This window comes from Schistocerca nitens, chromosome 5, assembly GCF_023898315.1.
Source record: "Schistocerca nitens isolate TAMUIC-IGC-003100 chromosome 5, iqSchNite1.1, whole genome shotgun sequence".
In the NCBI taxonomy this organism is placed as follows: Eukaryota; Metazoa; Arthropoda; class Insecta; order Orthoptera; family Acrididae; genus Schistocerca; species Schistocerca nitens.
In genome coordinates this window covers 732,627,023-732,646,256 of record NC_064618.1, presented here as the reverse complement: position 1 = coordinate 732,646,256, position 19,234 = coordinate 732,627,023, and the positions used below count along the sequence as shown (strand labels likewise).

At 37.6% G+C, this 19,234-nt stretch overlaps 1 protein-coding gene across 3 annotated transcripts in view; it reads left to right on the top strand.

Annotated features, from left to right (window-relative positions):
• Nucleotides 1–13,496, top strand: part of LOC126260230 (hrp65 protein-like) — a 176,911-nt gene extending 163,415 nt beyond the window's left edge. The window contains exons 12-15 of one of the 3 annotated variants that reach the window (XM_049957537.1): nucleotides 5,394–5,643; nucleotides 12,456–12,588; nucleotides 13,099–13,201; nucleotides 13,326–13,496. The gene's annotated coding sequence lies outside the window, so the exon portion shown is untranslated. Of the gene's footprint in view, nucleotides 1–5,393; nucleotides 5,644–12,455; nucleotides 12,859–13,098; nucleotides 13,202–13,325 lie in introns of all 3 variants that reach the window. The other 2 variants (XM_049957536.1, XM_049957535.1) reach the window with 2 other exon arrangements.
• The last annotated feature ends 5,738 nt before the right edge of the window (nucleotides 13,497–19,234 follow it).

Here is a 19,234-nt window from a genome sequence, read left to right as displayed (position 1 = left end):
AGATTTAAAACTTAAGTTGTAACTACTTCCAGCTGCAATTTTCATTGGGGAGTTAAACAAACATGATATTTCATTGCATAGTTTATCAGTTATGTTGTGTGTTCTACCAGACACTGTTGTGAGTTCCAGTCCAGTCAGCTTTCGTACTATTTTATTTGCAGGCACCCAAGCAGATTTTTGGAAAGTTGAAAGGCAGTTCTTGGACCAGAAGGGTGAAAGAAATGCACTAAAACATCATTGTAATCTTCACTTTTCTCTTCAATTTTTCCAAGCTACCACTTCTCATCATACATACAAACAACAAAATCGTTATTCGTAAAAGATGATACATTTGTAAAAAGTATTGAAGTTTGATGATCATCAAAGTTGGAGCCTTTGGAAGTAACATCTTATTTGATTGTCAATTATGGGAGCATATCTGCGATAGCTTCTTGTTCCTTTCAGTGGTAAACAACAATCAAATCTCTGTCAGCATTGTTTTGATTTGTTCAATTTCAGTTGAAGAAACAAATATATATCTGATTCCAGTAATATTCTGTTGACAGTATTTGAACAAATCGTGTGGAGTCAGGATCTGTTCTGTGTAAGGTCTTTGAAGGGAAGCTCTTGTAACTTTTCTTTTTGTTGTCCCGCCTATCCCGTCGCAAGAATTCTTTCCGTGTGATGCGGCAAAGAAATTCCACTCTGCTGGTAAAACAAAATCCTTTTTGTGTTGGCAGATATTAATGAAGTTTTCTTATTTTTGTACTGGCTGCTTGCGCCATCACTAAAGTAATTATCTTTTCAACATTATGTATGATATTCTTAATTTCTCTAATGAGGTGATGTTGAAATGCATACACAGTCGTGGTATTATGTTGTAGGTGGTCACTAATTACACAAATAGATTTGCAACACACGTTTTCTTTTTTAAAGTAGATGACAAACAGGTGCAGTGTCGCTTGTGCATTAGTCCATTGAATTTCATCCTGTACTGTAAATGTTTAGTTTTCTGCAAAATCACCAATCACTAAACAGTGGGTTTCTTTCAGCTTTTCTTTCGTTTCCTTAAAATATTGAGCTTGAGCTTTTGAGGTAAAGTGGTGGGATTTTAAAAGCACCAGCTTATCGACAAGAGACTGTAAAAATCCTTCACTGGGCATTACCTGTGTAATAAGCTCAACTCTATCAGTTTGTACCCATTGTTTGAAAACATCATCAGGCAAGATGTCAAGTTCATTTTTTAAGATATCAAGTAGGGTATCTGGTCCAAAACATCCTGCACATATGTCAAGCATATGTTTTTCATTATCAATATCACATACTATGAAAGCTATCAGGTCTTTATAATTTGCATTAAGCTTTGCACCTTCCATCATAAGCTTTGTGTTTTGATTATGCTTGCAAACACATACAGTATGAGTTCCTGATGAACTCTGAAGAACACAACGCTTAGGTCGTAGAACACAAAACATAGAGCGGCCAATTTTGTTATCTGGGTATTTTTGTTTATAGAGGCTGTAGAGCTCATTCAGAGAGAGAATAATTAACCTTTTCTGCTTCTGCACGTTAACATTGTCAATCACAGTTGAAACAAATTCTTTTTTACCAGGACACATGAGACTATTGTCATCATCCTCGTAAAATTCTTTAACACTATTAATAAAAACTTCACTAGATTTGTTGGCACCTTGTCTTTTCGAAAGATGTGGTAAGATACCTTGATCCATAACCAGCTGCCTACTTAACTTCACCATGTATTCAGATGCACCAAGTTCCTCGATTATTTTTTTCTTTGACCCTGATCTTGGCAAGAGGCTAATTGTCTTAATTTTGTCGTCTTTACTGGAAACTGAATTTTTCTTTCATTTTGGTAATAAGTATATCATACTCACTTTGTACATTTTCTGTACTATTTCCATTCTGAGCATCTAAGTCATTTTGGAAAGATTCTTCCAATTTTCGCTTGACAGAACTTTTAATTTTATCAGTTTTTCTTTGTAAAGCTGATAGTCGCTGGTCTTTGTTGAACTTTGTTATTTCACGTAAAGGAGATAATTCCAAAGTTTCACATATTGATTCTACTTCATGCAAAGGATCATCCTCAACCAATTGAAAAGGCCCAGGAAGAAATTCAGGATCATTCTCAACACTAATTGCCACTTTCTCAGCTGGTTTATTTACAAATATTCTTGATGCGCAAGTTGGGCATAGAGCTTGTCCAGGAATTAGGTTAATATCCACATTTTTTTTGTTTAGGTGTTCAACTAGTATTTTATACAAATCGTTTTTAACTGGCTTTTTGTGAGTACCAAATAGGTCACAACACTTTTTACCAAAAATGTGGTTGTATTTGTCTACATATTTATCTTTGTGGTAATAACAAATATTAGAAATTTCTTTCGAAATTCTTAATTTTAACAAACATTGTTCTTCATCTGCAAAGTCACTCACACTTATTAATTCTTGATGCACTTTCTTCTTGTAGTGTTGTTTATGGCACTGTTCACTTATTAGTTCACCCACAAAACAACTCATTTCAATACTTGAAAAATCTACTGTTCTTGAAAACAGCCGGCCGCGGTGGTCTAGCGGTTCTGGCGCTGCAGTCCGGAACCGCGGGACTGCTACGGTCGCAGGTTCGAATCCTGCCTCGGGCATGGGTGTGTGTGATGTCCTTAGGTTAGTTAGGTTTAAGTAGTTCTAAGTTCTAGGGGACTTATGACCTAAGATGTTGAGTCCCATAGTGCTCAGAGCCATTTGAACCATTTTTTCTTGAAAACAGTTGAAGATGGGAGACTTCAGATCTACACTTACTAAACTCTTATTCACTTGTTTATTGTCTTGGGTCCTGCAAAGAAAGTAATATGAAAAGTAACTCCAATGGAATTCGCAAAGTGTCTGGTAGAACACACAACATAACTGATGAACTATGCAATGAAATATCATGTTAGTTTAACTCCCTAATGAAAATTGCAGCTGGCAAGTAGTTAAAACTGAAGTTTTAAATCTGTATAAATGGAGAAACATTATTATGTGTATACTGTATGCAAGTGTAGTACAACAAATGTACCGTTAATTTTTAAGAATTAGAACTCTTACCAATTGTTATCTCTGTCCATTGTTATTTAAAAGTAGAAATATTTGATCATTTATTGTATGTAATGATTTAAACATCATTTGACCAATGTCAACTGTAATAATTTCAAGCCCTTGTTTGCTAACTTGGCACTGCACTCACAAGGGGTAGTGTTTTTACTGAAATTTGCTGCTCTATTACTCTCAATGTAGTTGAGTCTCAGTCATAATTTTTTTGTGAGATATGCCCTTGAGAATAAAGAACATTCTGTAAAATTTTCAGTTGTTTTCATTCAGTCCCTTTTCAGATATTGACCTGCAAAAATTTACGTCAGAAGGGTTTTGGCCATTTTTGGAAAGCTCTAGAAAAAACAGGAGTGCATTCTCAGGACTGCAACTTTTACTGCAGGTAGTTATGTAAGTACACAACACAGAGATAACATATTATTAGTCTGTCTCTCTTCCTTCATGAAAATTGAAGGCCTTAAAAAGTGAAGATTGATAAATTTTTCAGAGTCTTTACTGAAAGAGTTTGAGTGACTCTCTTGCATGATAGAGAAATTTAAAAAAAAAAAAAATATGCCTGAAGTTCATTTCATGCTGAGCACACTGGTTTTTGAATTATTCTGATATCTTTTAAAATAACATGGCAATTAAACTTTCCGCAAACGTAGATTTCCACTAAAATTTGCCCAACCGCCATTGTAAAAATGGCTGCCAGAAAAAACTATGACTTATAAAAAAATTTTAAAACAGTGTTTTGTGAATGTCTGTCTATAGGGAAGTCATGATAAAAAAATCAAGAAAATAAAAAATGTTGAGCAACATCATCTGGGTGATTTCAAATGGATTGACGCCTTAGTAATCATGCCTGTGGCACTGCGTTGCCATGCCTCTTACGGTACTCAGTGCTGAGGATTTCCAGTGCACTGACAATTTCTCAGCCTTGTTTTCATTATTGGTTTTGGATTGGTACTGAGGGTTGGGATCGTTTATTTAGAATATTTCCACATGTTTACAACAGTCTATAACAACACTACTGTCTCACACCATACTGCAAAGAAGCAGATTGTACCAAAATTACAGGATAAACATTGAAATGTCATCTTTCGGATTTCAGCAAACTACTGTATAAAGTGTTGTGAAATGTCACCATAAGTATACATTGAATTGGCAACAAAGTAATTTAGGTAATTATGTGTGCTTGATTTAAAACTGTGTTTGTTCAGCAGCCATGCAACAATCACAAATTGACCTCTTTATTTCATCAGGTTACAATGATAATCTCGTGCATGTCTCAAAACAGCTGCTGCTGCTGCTGCCAATCTAAAAAAAGGCCAGGTATACTGCAACTGCTGTAGCAGTCCACTGTAGCCAAAAGGTTAATAAGAACTGAACTGCTGTGTATAGTGTGTCCCACATAACTTTGCCATCTCTTCTGTTCCTGAAATAAAACACACATGGAAAAATGTAATTGGCCAGGGATTCACCTATGTCAGGGACTCAAACAACGGGCAGGAATGAAAAATCCCAACAAGTAAGCAAACATCACATCAAAACAGGTATATTTTTGTAAAATGGCACAGGTTTTTCCCCCTACTGAAATGAAAGCTAGAGGTATGTGATGGCAAACTTTTTTTCACTGCACTAAATCTTATACTTCCTAAACGGTGCCACAGCTCCTGCTGTAATGTGATTTGCTTTCACTGTCGTGAAGCCTGTTGTAGGCATTCTTAGTGCTTTGTTGTTATCATTCAAAAATCAACATTTTTCAGAAGGTACGAAGTTTAGGGCACGGAAAATAAGTCTGCTCTCACGAACAGTACCTCTAGTTTCCTTTTCAGTAGAAAAAACATAATATGCTATTTTAAAACTAAGAAAGTTATGTTTGTTTACATCGATGGATTGTGCATTCCTGCCTGTTCTGTGAGGCCCTGACATAGGTGCATACCTGGCTAATCACATTTTTCACATTTTGTTCTGTTTCAGAAATATCAAGTGGCCTCGCTCCTAAAAATGTTTCTTTGTATATGTACTCTTATGCGATATGTGCAGGTGCAGTGTGTGCACGTGAATTTGTCAAGTGTCAAGAAAATATAACTATTGGCACACTCAAATACTGAAGTAACCTATATTCTTATCAACATGACTGTGCACTCTGTTGATTGACTCCCCAACAAGATCAGACTTCTTTCTCCCTCTCCTCTTCTCTCCCCTCCCCTCCTCATTTATGTATTCGGGATGTTGTTGTAGCTAACATTACACCGTTACATTTAGATGAAAGTATATAACAAGGGTAATACATAAACTGAGGTTATTCCTTTCATTTCTTTCAGGGCATTGACTGATTTGTGGTTGAAAATGACTGAGAAGAGCGAAGTGATAAGACATCTTAACTACGTGAAAAAGAAATTTCTGTTTAGAAATTTATTCAGTTCACAGAGAGACAGTTGGGCTGGGCCTTTGACAATTTGCATACCTCTTCAAAGTGTAGAACATTGTTTCCTCTACTCAGCAAAAACCTGTGGCTCTGAAAACTGGCAGTACTTTGTGATCATTTGTACTGGCTATACTGGGAGTATGCTAGTAAGTATATACTAGACAGCTCAACAGTCTCTTTGTAATTTTTATAATTTTAATTTTTTACTGTGATATTGTATGAACTTGTTTTAAATTAACTAGAAAAGTAAATTTAGTGAACACTTTATCTAAACTGCAAAGAGTTTCTGTTTTTTTGCCAATCTTTTAAAACGAGTGTGCATCTCTAGTTGTTGACAGTAATCTGAAAACGATAGATTGTTATTCACCATACAGTGAAATGTTGAGTTTCGGTCTGTGATTCAGCATCTCCACTATATAGTGAATAACAGTCTATCCTTTTCATAATATTGTCATTATTCCATCCTGGATTTTTCATTGTGTAGTCGTTCATGTTAAAGTAATAAAAATTTACTCAGTATACCGCATAATAGTAAGTAGACCATACAGAAATACGTGAAGTGCAGTCTTGGTCTTTCTGAAGGAACTTGGAAAGGGGAATAAGTAAATAGTAATTGTTAAACTTTTGTTATTTTGTCTTGTGGGGTGTTGGCATCTATCTGCCAATCGGGAGATGAGACGAGCAGAACAGGGTAGCACTTCTCCCATTTAGTGCTGTCAGCCTAACCTAGGAAGTGGCAGTTGCATTTTGTTATTTCTTTGGAGTGCGTAATCTATTGGATTGTAATGGAAAGATGTAACATGTAAAGCGTGTCCCCCCCCCCCCCCCCCACACACACACACACACACACACACACACACACACACACACACACAGAGAGAGAGAGAGAGAGAGAGAGAGAGAGAGAGAGAGAGAGAGAGAGACTGTTGAATGTAATGATGAACTGTGTAGCAATGTTGGTTCAGTGGCAACACATACTTTCTTCCACCTCATTAAAGACCATGAGTGACAGGGTGTTTATAGTGTTGATAACATGTACGATAAATATAATTCTATCCTTAACACACATTTCTTACTCCTTGAAAGTTACTTGCAGTTAAAAATGATCAAAGCCCAGTACCCAGTAGTAGAGCTAACATCCAAACTGGGTGGCTGACTAGTGGGATAAGGACATGATGGAGGATGGAGCAGCAGTTATATCATAATGTTAGAAATTGAGCTGCAATAGCCCATTACAAACAGTACCGCAGTTTCTTAAAAATGTTATGAAGGCAAAAATCAGGAGGTAATCAGATAAAATGGCTAATTATCAGGATAATATTAAAACTGTCGTCAATTGCGAAGGTAGTGTGGCCAACAGCATAACGTCTGAGATATAGACTTCATGCAGTAAAAATGCTTTCATTACTGGTATTTCAGATACATCACTTTTAAATATAGCAGATGAATTTTAAAAAACTGAGTTTCTACAGGCAATCATTTAACTCTTAGAAAATGGCTTTCCAAGATTGCTATCTGATATACACCTAAGTGATACTGAGGAGATGGAGACTGAGTTTATAATTAAATCACCAAAGACTTAGTACTCTCATGGATGTGATAGCGTACTTTGCAGAATGCTAAAGTTTTGTGCTGCGTATGTTAGCCCAGTAATTAGCCATATTTGTGATTTTTTTCCCCCCCCTTTAGTAATCGTCAGTTTCCTGGACAATTACAGTATTCAAATGTGAAATTGCTTTATAGAAAAAGATAATGTTAACAATTTCAGCCATGTTTGTATGCCATCTGTCTTTGCTAAAGTGACTGTAAAGGAGACACCCCCCCCCCCCCACACACACACACACACACACACACACACACACACACACACACACCTGAAAAGCCCAGCATTGCGTAGGTATTCATTTCGTCAGTTTTTTATTAGAAAACAAAACATTAACTGTGTTTGTAGAGAAGTATTGAAGAATTTTCTTTTCCCTGTATTCATGAGAAACTTTTGGAATTATGAATAGTCACGCAGAGTAATGTGCATAATGTACATGTAAAATTGCAACATCCAAATTAAGAAATAAGAGACAGGACAGTTTCTGTATGCTGTGCACAGCTGCTTCACACGTCTGCAGCACAATTTTGCAAACATCCCTATGCCCTACACTTCTCTGCAGCTCTATATACGGCTGTCATTTTCCCCTTTCCCCTTTACGTGTTATAACTTTGTAGTTCTAAGCTGGCAAAAATGCTGCCAGATGCCAGAGGTTTCCATAAGTTCATGTGACTGTAGTAGTGTCCTAGTAGTTAAGAATAAATGTGTTCAAACTTTATGCAGGATGTGGCTTTTTCTTTTTTCATACATCTCAATATTTATATTGTCATATTTCCTGAACTATGATAAATAGTTAGTTGTTACCCATTCAGTGATTGTTGCCTGACACTGAGGTATGCATGTACCAGATTTGGTTGAAATTGCTCCAGTGGAGTCTCTCCTTAACAACCACATGTAGAAATTAGTCAGGGTAACATAAACTACTTAAACAGCTTATTAAACTAATGAAAATTGTCACAGGTTTGCAAAAATGACAAATGAAAAATTTAACACCTCTGTTGATATATCTGATACATTAACACATTTCTTTCAACTTTCATTACCACAGAAAAATTGTAAAACAAACAGTTGGATCAGAGTAAGATTAATGATTTCATGCCAGAAAGAGACTGCCTCATAAAATATGTAACTTGAAATATGCCTCTCTGTAAAAGAAGTTTTCAGAGTACTGAGAAAATTAATAATAGCAACAAAAAAGTGTCATGATGAGTACATTTATAATTCAGCAAATAAAGTGAAAGCTATGTCTTATAAAAATAATCTGGGGAAATAGTATTGCGTAAAATATAAAAGTTTCGTTTCAGTAGCAAACACATTTAACTTTTTCACAGCTGTTGCTGATTATATGATAGTCAAACTTAAATAAGAACTTGCAAGCCTATTGACATAAAATTAGTGAGTGTAGAGGATCAGTGGCTAGTGTTGCTGCCTCTGGGTCACGGGGTCCTGGGTTCAATTCCCAGCCACGTTGGGATTTTCTCTGCTCATGGACTGCGTGTTTGTGTTGTCCTCAGCATCATTTGGGTAGTGGCAAGACACGAAAACAGGAAATGGAAAGATTGGAACTTGTACGGGCGCTGATGGACCACGAAGTTGAATGCTCCACAAATCATCGTCATCTGCACAAGATGTAGCCAAATTGGTAAAATAACTATAAATTCCAACTCTTCTGGCATTGCTGGTGTCCTGCTAAGTTTTAAAGAGGAGGGCACCAAACATAATCGAAATACTAATGCACTTAATGTATTGAAAACATCAAAGGGTATTCCAATGTAATAAAAAGTGAGAGTACTAAGGTAAATAACTGCAGACCTATTACTGGTTGCTCTTGAATTGCAAAAATGTTGGGTGCATCAGTTACATACTAAACCTGCCAGACAAGAAACACAAATCAACAAGAGTATTTATTGACTTATCGAAAACTTCTGACATGGTGTACCTGCTGTCAAATCTTGTAAAATATGGTATTCAGGGCCTATCCAACAATTGGAACAGTTCCTTCCGGAGTAATCATAAGCAAGCATTGTGCATCAAAAACATGAATGTGAACGTAAAAACTATTTCTGTTATTTGTCAGATGATAACCTAATTAAATATGCTGCACCCCAAGGATCAGTAATGGGACACCTTCTGTTCCTCCTGTACTTTAATAATCTTAAGCTTAAATGCAAATGCTCATAAAATGATTACATTTGCAGATGACACCACAATTCCATTTAAAGGGAAAGTAAGGAAGGATTTGCAGAAACCAGTAAACACTGTCAGAAACAACTTAGCAACCATACATAACAATCAGCTTGTAATAAACAGCAAAGAAAAAAATATGACACTAAAATTCCAGTATGCTCCAAACATGGGTATAGTCACCCCATTTGCCTGCATCAACAGTGAACCAGTAGGAACAATCAAGAAATTAAATTCTTGGAATTGTGACATAAGAATCATGTTTGGAAGCAATTGTGGAAATTTCTATTTAGAGTTTTTATTTCTTCTTTACCATGTATACACACTCCTGGAAATTGAAATAAGAACACCGTGAATTCATTGTCCCAGGAAGGGGAAACTTTATTGACACATTCCTGGGGTCAGATACATCACATGATCACACTGACAGAACCACAGGCACATAGACACAGGCAACAGAGCATGCACAATGTCAGCACTAGTACAGTGTATATCCACCTTTCGCAGCAATGCAGGCTGCTATTCTCCCATGGAGACGATCGTAGAGATGCTGGATGTAGTCCTGTGGAACGGCTTGCCATGCTATTTCCACCTGGCGCCTCAGTTGGACCAGCGTTCGTGCTGGACGTGCAGACCGCGTGAGACGACGCTTCATCCAGTCCCAAACATGCTCAATGGGGGACAGATCCGGAGATCTTGCTGGCCAGGGTAGTTGACTTACACCTTCTAGAGCACGTTGGGTGGCACGGGATACATGCGGACGTGCATTGTCCTGTTGGAACAGCAAGTTCCCTTGCCGGTCTAGGAATGGTAGAACGATGGGTTCCATGACTGTTTGGATGTACCGTGCACTATTCAGTGTCCCCTCGACGATCACCAGTGGTGTACGGCCGGTGTAGGAGATCGCTCCCCACACCATGATGCCGGGTGTTGGCCCTGTGTGCCTCGGTCGTGTGCAGTGCTGATTGTGGCGCTCACCTGCACGGCGCCAAACACGCATACGACCATCATTGGCACCAAGGCAGAAGCGATTCTCATCGCTGAAGACGACACGTCTCCATTCGTCCCTCCATTCACGCCTGTCGCGACACCACTGGAGGCGGGCTGCACGATGTTGGGGCGTGAGCGGAAGACGGCCTAACGGTGTGCGGGACCGTAGCCCAGCTTCATGGAGACGGTTGCGAATGGTCCTCGCCGATACCCCAGGAGCAACAGTGTCCCTAATTTGCTGGGAAATGGCGGTGCGGTCCCCTACGGCACTGCGTAGGATCCTACGGTCTTGGCGTGCATCAGTGCGTCGCTGCGGTCCGGTCCCAGGTCGACGGGCACGTGCACCTTCCGCCGACCATTGGCGACAACATCGATGTACTGTGGAGACCTCACGCCCCACGTGTTGAGCAATTCGGCGGTACGTCCACCCGGCCTCCCGCATGCCCACTATACGCCCTCGCTCAAAGTCCGTCAACTGCACATACGGTTCACGTCCACACTGTCGCGGCATGCTACCAGTGTTAAAGGCTGCCATGGAGCTCCGTATGCCACGGCAAACTGGCCGACACTGACGGCGGCGGTGCACAAATGCTGCGCAGCTAGCGCCATTCGACGGCCAACACCGCGGTTCCTGGTGTGTCCGCTGTGCCGTGCGTGTGATCAGTGCTTGTACAGCCCTCTCGCAGTGTCCGGAGAAAGTATGGTGGGTCTGACACACTGGTGTCAATGTGTTCTTTTTTCCATTTCCAGGAGTGTATTTTATGGAAACCCTTGTATGCATTTGAAATAAATGTAATAAGTGAGGATTCCAGATTACAAAAAGCTTCGATACTCATGATCATTGTACCAGACAGAGCAAAAGCTTACATGTGACCCAAATCAACACATGCTTGTGCCAAAACGGAACTGGGGTAAAAAAATTTGGAAACTCTTTAGTCATAATTACAGCATCACTGTTTTTACCCTATTAAAGAATATTTAAATTTATGGAAGTATACTGTAAAAATACGTAATGCACATGGTTTATTGTTGCAATTTTAAATAAGTATGCATAGAAATCAACTTTCACATGTACATTGTAATTTGACTTTCCAGTGTCTTATACATAGCTGATTTGTAGACAACAGAACCAATAAAACAGTGCAATCTATGAGACAAGATCAGAGTAAGCACAGTTTCCAATGATGTTGCACCATTCTCAGTTAAAGCAGTTTAAGAAATTTCAGCTGTTTCAACTAAAACATTACACCCGTGCAGTATGTACACACACACACACACACACACACACACACACACACAGAGTAAAAATTTTGAACGTTGTTTTTCAGTCTGAAGCAGGCATAGGTCAAAAATTAAAATACATGGGTTTTGAAGCTTAAACTTAGTTAAGTATACAAAAGCAGGTGCTTGTAAGCTAATCTTTTGACTGCTGCAGATGTGGACTCTGCACCCCATGCTAAGCAAGGCTTTGTTATAGCTGTACTGATTTCCCTAACACTGCTACCTACAATGAGATAGGGAGTTCCAGCCACTACAAAATACCCATCTTAAGAATAGTATTTGGTGAAACAATTTGACATTTGTACATTTTACTGGGAGATGAAGCAGCTGCACAGCTGGAATAGCATGGAAAGCAGCATCAAACCATTTCTCTGGACTGAAGACATCATCAAACCATTTCTCTGGACTGAAGACATCATCTTACATTCCGATATCTTTGCTTGATAAAGGACTGAAATATTTTCAGTATTCGCCATAGTTACTATACTTCAAATAAAGTGAAGCATTTCACAAAATATTAGTGCGTTTGCAGAGGTGAAAATACATTTCATAAACTTTGCTTGTGGTTGATTTTATCTTTGACATTTCTGTGTATGAAATGTGGATAAGAAATAAAAAATTTATTTAAAATTTAGAGCAGAACAGTATCGCTTTTTGTTCTCGTGTTGTTGGGTTTTATATCCAGCAGACAGCAACGTGCGGCATGCCCAATTCAGTCCACTTGTTTCTGTATCTGGCAGTGCACCCAATTCGTTCCCTGTGTGTCTGGAATCTTTGTCATAACAATCTCAATTTCATAAAAGTTAAAGATATCAAAGTGAGTTTTTGTACAGGTGAGAGCAAGCAACGTGGCACACAATTGTGTTATAAATCCTAAAAACTTTTTTTTTTAATTCACAGAGATACAGAAGCAGTTACCTGATGCAGTGAGAGGTTGGCAGAATGGCATGAGTAAAAATGTCAATAGTGCTTAAGGAAAACTCGAAGACTGCATTTAAACATGTTCTCAGCACCTGGAGAGTGACAGAGCATGGTGGGTTAACTCGTCCACATCTGTAAAAGGGTTGGAGTACCTTTCATAAAAGTTAATCAAATTTGGCACTTCATCATGCATGTAGTTGGTGCAAAATTGGGTCACCTTTCTATGAGAGACTATAAAAATGGAACCAAAGAAGATATCAAGCTGAAACTTCATACATATGCATCCAAAAATCATTGAATCTACTCAAAAAATTTCAGTGGATTCAGAAATGGTCAAGTGGAGACTATATCTGAAACTTGCCCACTTGAAGTGGAATGACTTGTTTGTGTTGTTATTATTATTTTGTATTGTTATTGTATTATTTCATGTACTGACTCATTCCATGACTACAGAAATTTGCTCCTCAATTTGGTCCTATGAAACCAGAATTTAAAATTAAAATGAACTGTGTTCAACAATGTGCTAATACTACTACTGCAGTGTTTGCTTTCAGTTATTTGTAATACCTGAAACTAGTATACGGTTTGCCCATAACTTCAAAGTTCTCTCAATTTTTTACAGGTAGTGCGGTGAATTTGGATAGTACTGCCAAATACCTGTTGAGATGATACAAGTGGCAGCATGGATGGTTCCACTTGTGATACTTCTGTGACGTAATTAAAAAGTAAGTATATTGCTGTAAATTTATTTTTAATAGTGAATACACAATTTTATATGAAAATTGTGCTATCAAGGATGTGTAGCTTTTTATTTTGTTATTATTATTATAGTTGTTGTTGTTGTTATAGGGTGCCAGAAAATCTAGAGCTGCATGGAAGCATTTTGATTTAAAGTCCTGCAGCTGAAGAAAGGCAAAACTTCCAGCTACGATGAATTAAGTTGGAGTATCAGCAGGGAAGATGATTTCTGGAGCCTTGCTGTCCAGCATGTTTTTATACATTAAAGAAATGTCATAACAACCTTTCTCTGTTCTTTTGATCTTTCTCATTCTGCAATGAATGTGTAAACCTTTGTTGAAGAACAACAGATACAACTTCCTACTTATTATGTGAATGTTCACATGATGTTTCATCTTGCAAGTATGGTTGGGATATTGCTTGTTGAAAGCTTAACCTTTTGAATCTCCAACAACTACTGTCAATATTTGTGGGGACCTTTTACAGGTAGGTGAACCACTGTAGGAAAGGGTGGAGCGATTGATTGTGTCTTTATTACTTTTGCATTTTTAAAACAGTTATTAAAGAACAAATTTGCATAAAACTTAGGTGTTACTGGTGAAAACACAAAAATTTATCTTTTAATTGGTCCACAATTACTGTATCAATATTAAACATTGAAACAACAGTTACTTTCAGAAGTATATACCAACCATCGAAAGAAACCAAAGACCTCTCAATTAAATCAGTGTACTTCACAATTTAATAAGGCGACTAAAACTTCGTCCTATAAATTTAAACAGTGTTCACTTTATACAAATAGTAATGAACTGCCCCTCTCACACTGACTTAAGAGCCCACATAAACATAGCAACTAATAACCTGCAAGACCCTTCATTATTAACATGTCCATTAGAATCCAGCATTAGTCCATGTCACTCCACAGAAATACAATACAACACAATATAGTACATACTCTTACACCTGAAATAGCTCGATATTATACATTTGCATAAACAATCTCCTTAACCTACTCTGTTATTGTTAAAACTCTAATCATTCATGCCATTGCCATGGCATAATACCAGCACATTGAACCTGATCCAGTTGTTTACCAACCTCATTACCAAGGTTAGGATTTTTAGGTGCGCACCTTTTGCCTCGGTAAATTAAAGCTGTTCAGAAAGATATTACAGTATGAATTTTGTTTCTAGTTGCGAAGGGGCATTTTTTCATGCACCTTTGTTCCATTTTTGGTACCTTTATTCCTTTTTCCCCACAACCATGCCAATAATCTCCTTTCCCCCCCTTCTTTCTTTAAGTTTTACACCAATTTATGCTAAAAGATTTCTAATCAATATAAACTAACTTTCAGTTAATGTCTGCCTATCTTGCTGTGTACGTGCGAATAGTAAGCCTAACTCTTTCAGTAAATGCCCCACGGGAGTTGAAAGCACATCTGCAACAGTGAAAAGTAAGTGTGTGTTTGAAAAACCTCTTCTCTTGGTTTACCACTATAAAGAAGCTCTCAATAATGCAATCGACAATGAGTGATTCAATCCCACCAGAATCGGTAGCTTGCTGTTCGTGACTGCGAGTGTGTTACTGTGAGATGCATCATATGTTCACATGGAGGTGGAGGCTGGTTATGGAGAGACAGCAAAGCCAAAATTTGAAGGAATTACAATTTGATTTGTCTGCAGCACTTACACAAGGAAGAATTTCACTCAGTAAGTTGAACTGTCAAGCCTTCAAGGGATTTCTTGAAAAATATCCAAAGATGTCAATGCCCGACAAAAGTACTTTAAGAAAAACTATATGTAGCTCTTTACCAATGAACCATACAAAGAATCAAGGATAAAGCGTCTGATTGCGACGTGGGGAATCATTGTGGATGAAACCATGTACTCACTGGAACATGTTTTGAACATTGTTAGAAAGTTAAGCCCATGTTGTTAAAAATGTATAAGCTGCAGAAAGCCAGTTCCAGTACAGTAATGCAATCAATTTGGCCTACTTGTATCTAGTTAGAAAAACTACTACTTGTGGTTACGGACCAAGCTCCATACATGGCCATATGTTAACCAGTTGTAACCTTTATTTCTTAAGTTGAAGCATGTGATGTGCTCAGTTAATGCCCACCTGCAGGGTTTGTGAATCCATAAGGAATGAAGAAGACGTTGCAGATAAATTCATCTCTACCCTGAAATGTCTGGATTTTTCTTATCATTTCTCCAAATACATTGTCTACTATATACAGAAGTTACCACCCATTGCCACATCATTGATAGTGACTGTTCTCACTTGAAATACAGCAATGTTTCTCCTGAATACTCCTCAAGCAGAATCATGTACCACACTGAATAAAGTACTGTACTTGGTGGTCATAAAAAATAGACTTCTCATGGTGAAGTTTTTAATGTCATTCACTCATTCTCACCAACTCAACTTATTGTAGTGAGTAGCTCCTCAGCAGAAGAAATAGCAAGTCAAAAATTTGTGCAGTGCTTTGTAAGAGTAGCTGAAGTGTAAACTGTCTGGACTCATTCCATAGAAATTTTTATGTTAAAAAACCACAGCCAAACTGTTGGATTTTGTAGCATTAAATAACGATAAGCACAATCATGCCATCTTCAGAAGGGCTCATGATAGTAACTGAAACGTGACTTGTGCTGTCTTGTAGCTTGTATGGAAAGTCGCATTGCGTTTTGTATCGCTTATCTTACCATCCCAATGGGTAATAAGTGTCACCCCAATAAGTGTAGTGTTTCACAAACCTTTAGTGCAACGTGTTCTGTCACACAGCATTTCGTGTTGTGAAACACACCTAATTTATTCCTTTCACTGTCTCGTACAAGCTTTCTTCATTAGAGATACATACGCCACATCCAGCAGCTGTCTGGCAGAAGGCTCTTGAAGGAAGAGGCATGAATCTAATGTAATTTTCTTAGCACAGTTTCAATATTTTTGGATTATTACATGACAAATTTGTCAAGAGTCACTAATTTCTTGCAGTCTTGTTTCCGAGTAACTACAGTACCATAAACCAATCCTCAAATGTTGAAGCATAAAGCTATCCTTGCCTTGTGTGACTACTGTGATATCCTACAGGACAATTGACGGTCCGTGTTTTGCAGATGTTCAGCTCAAAATAATAATAATAATAATTTGTGATAGGTCCCCACAGCATTACCACAAAGGATGTAGAAATTCCATGCTTTTGAGCCGTTCATAATTTTGCCCAGATACTGCACACAGGTCTTGCAAATTACGTTCACTGTTCCAGGGTTTTCACTTAGGTTCCTCTCACTGTAGTTACATGTGTGTTCCGGGGCACATCTTCACTGAATCCTCTTTAAGTGCTCAAAATATTCATTAAAGATACACCATATCAACTGCCACTTTCACTTGTTTAACATTACTACAAAGAGTTTTGGTGTGGTGTGTGCGTCTTCTAAGGGATGATTTAATAAATTCTTGTCCCGTAAGATTGTTTTCGAAGTATTTAGTCACAACAACTTGCTTGTTTAAGTAGTCTTACGTTGAACTGTTCACCCAAACAACTGTGTAATCAACAAAATTCAAATTTTACATGGAAAACAAAAAATTGTTTTAATGCATACCTATTTAAGTTTTCTTCTCACATGCAGTATATGATAAAAAACATTTTGCATAATGTTGTAACAGTTCTGAAATTTCTGTGTTATTGTAAAAATAGAAAGCTTATTTTGAGAAAATACAATAAATCAAATCAAATGACCCGTTTACAGCAATACAAATCTGCACAAGCGTCAGATATTGCAAAATAATTATCACTGTTGCAGTTATCCTAAACATGCACAATCATTATTATATTTTCATGATTAATCAAGGTGATTTGCCAGACTGACTTGCAAATCCATTGTTCGCTTGGTAGTTGCTGTTACAAAACCTATTTCTCAACTAGGGCACGCACGCACGCATACAGTGGGGTTTCTCCTTGGGGCAAAAGTCTATCTCTCAAGATATGGAAAACTGAAATGTTAGATAGGGTCAGATTTCTTTTCCCAGTACCTCTCAACTTTTTTGCAGTGCTTTGACAAATTTACAGTTGGCTTGTTATAATTTTCTCTTTGTGCTAGTTGTCAGATGAAATTTGTAACCAGACCTAATCAGTTATTTTGAATAAGCCTGTGTGCACCATTTAGTCCGTGTCGTAAGATCTCTGAAATAAACTGGTTCCATCATGCAGACAAAGGAATCCTCTGTCCTTGGTGTTAGCTAGAATTGGAATCCAAATCATAATCGTATGTAGCAAACTATGCTCTGTAACAAGGAATTTACACTCAACAGCACTGAAATATTTACAATCTGATTTGGAAAATGTCAAATAATCCACCAGTTCTGCCCAATGTCGCAGTTGGACAAGATTATCAGACTCCAAACATGTCTGTTGTTAAGTGAGTTAAAATGTATAAGTACGTTCTTCAGAATGCATGAAGATATCTCTACTTACCATCTCCTGACAATGTCTCCATGCCAAAAACACATGAAAGCAGAGTTACCGCCAGTATTATGTATTGCCAGGTTGTAAAAAGTGTGCTGCCTTTGGTATAATACAGAAGAATAATTCACCTGTGGGCAGGTGAGTAGTGCTGAAGACCTACCATGGAAATCACTACATTGCCTGTTTTTTGCTTTTTCCATTACTGCCAGTGTGTGTTTTGTTTGCTGCTTCAGTCCTAACTTACAAGCCCACATTTTAATATAAACCACTTCTGAAAATGTATCTAAATGTTTCTGCTGATATTTTGATTGGGTATTACAGCTCCACACTACCACATATGAACTTAAATAATGACTAACGCTTTTATGCCTGGAGTAGTAGTTTTCTTTCTCTTAAAACAGTGCATTGTGTTTCTTGACTAAGTTGTTGCATTGAGTGATGGTCCAGGTATTACTTGACAGTAATCGGGGATGTCTGCCCAGCTAGCTCAATGTTCTCTGAATTAGGAAACTCTGAGAGAACAACAGTGCAAAACTTGCAAAGCTTAACTTGATTACTGTTACTGTTTGTGTCAGTGAGTGCTTGAAGGTATAAGAGTTAATGCATTACAGAAAAAATTTCCCTTGGAGTAATTATGCAAAGTAGTGTTACGTAGTAGAGGAAGTAAGTGTTATGACACTACTGCATTAGAACTCTGTAAGTATTTAACATGCATAACTTTCTGGCTATGTAAGTAACAAGAAACATACTTTACTTTAAAAGTAGCAGTTACAAATTTACCCACTCACCGTAATGAGGTGGTAGGTTTCAGTAACAGGATCTTTCCTCCTCGAAATACAGTGGCACATACTATCCCTCAATGCTACATGTTTGTCATTCCTATCACACATGTTCACGTATCCTTCCTTTATTCAAGCACTTCTGTGCTCTCCTTATTACGAAAAGATTGTATGTTGCCGGTGATACCTTAAGATGTTTACTGTAACAAAGGATTTTGTGCCTTGATAGTGATACCAAAAATAATGAGGCAGAAGCAATTTAACAAGCGGATGCAGTGTCAGATACTATGAAGTTTCAAATTTACGGTCCTTTTCAACTAGTGAAACTAAAACTGCCATTTATTGACGTGATTAACAAACATTTTCTCTTCTTTGGAAATAAATACTGTTGGATGACTGATTCTTCACAAATTTCCCTTTCAGTGTGTTCTTAAATCTGGTTGTAAGAGTGCAATAAATAGTAGAAGCAATTTTCTCTTTCAGTCAGACATAATTTGTTCTAAAGACTTTTCTAGAACCCCTGCCATTTAATGGACACTATTATTGCCATGACCTTACTTTCATATACATGAACCTTATTTTTTTACTGTTGCAATACAGTACATAAAAAGAAAAGTAAAAAATAAAACACTTGGCAAGAGAATTGGGGTTTAATTTGGCTTATGACAAAGTAATCATAAGTGTAATGGATACCAGCTCAGTTTTAAAAGGATTGAATTGTAATCTTATAAAATTTGAAATCAGTCTAAAAGATAAACTAGGGAGAACACAAGACA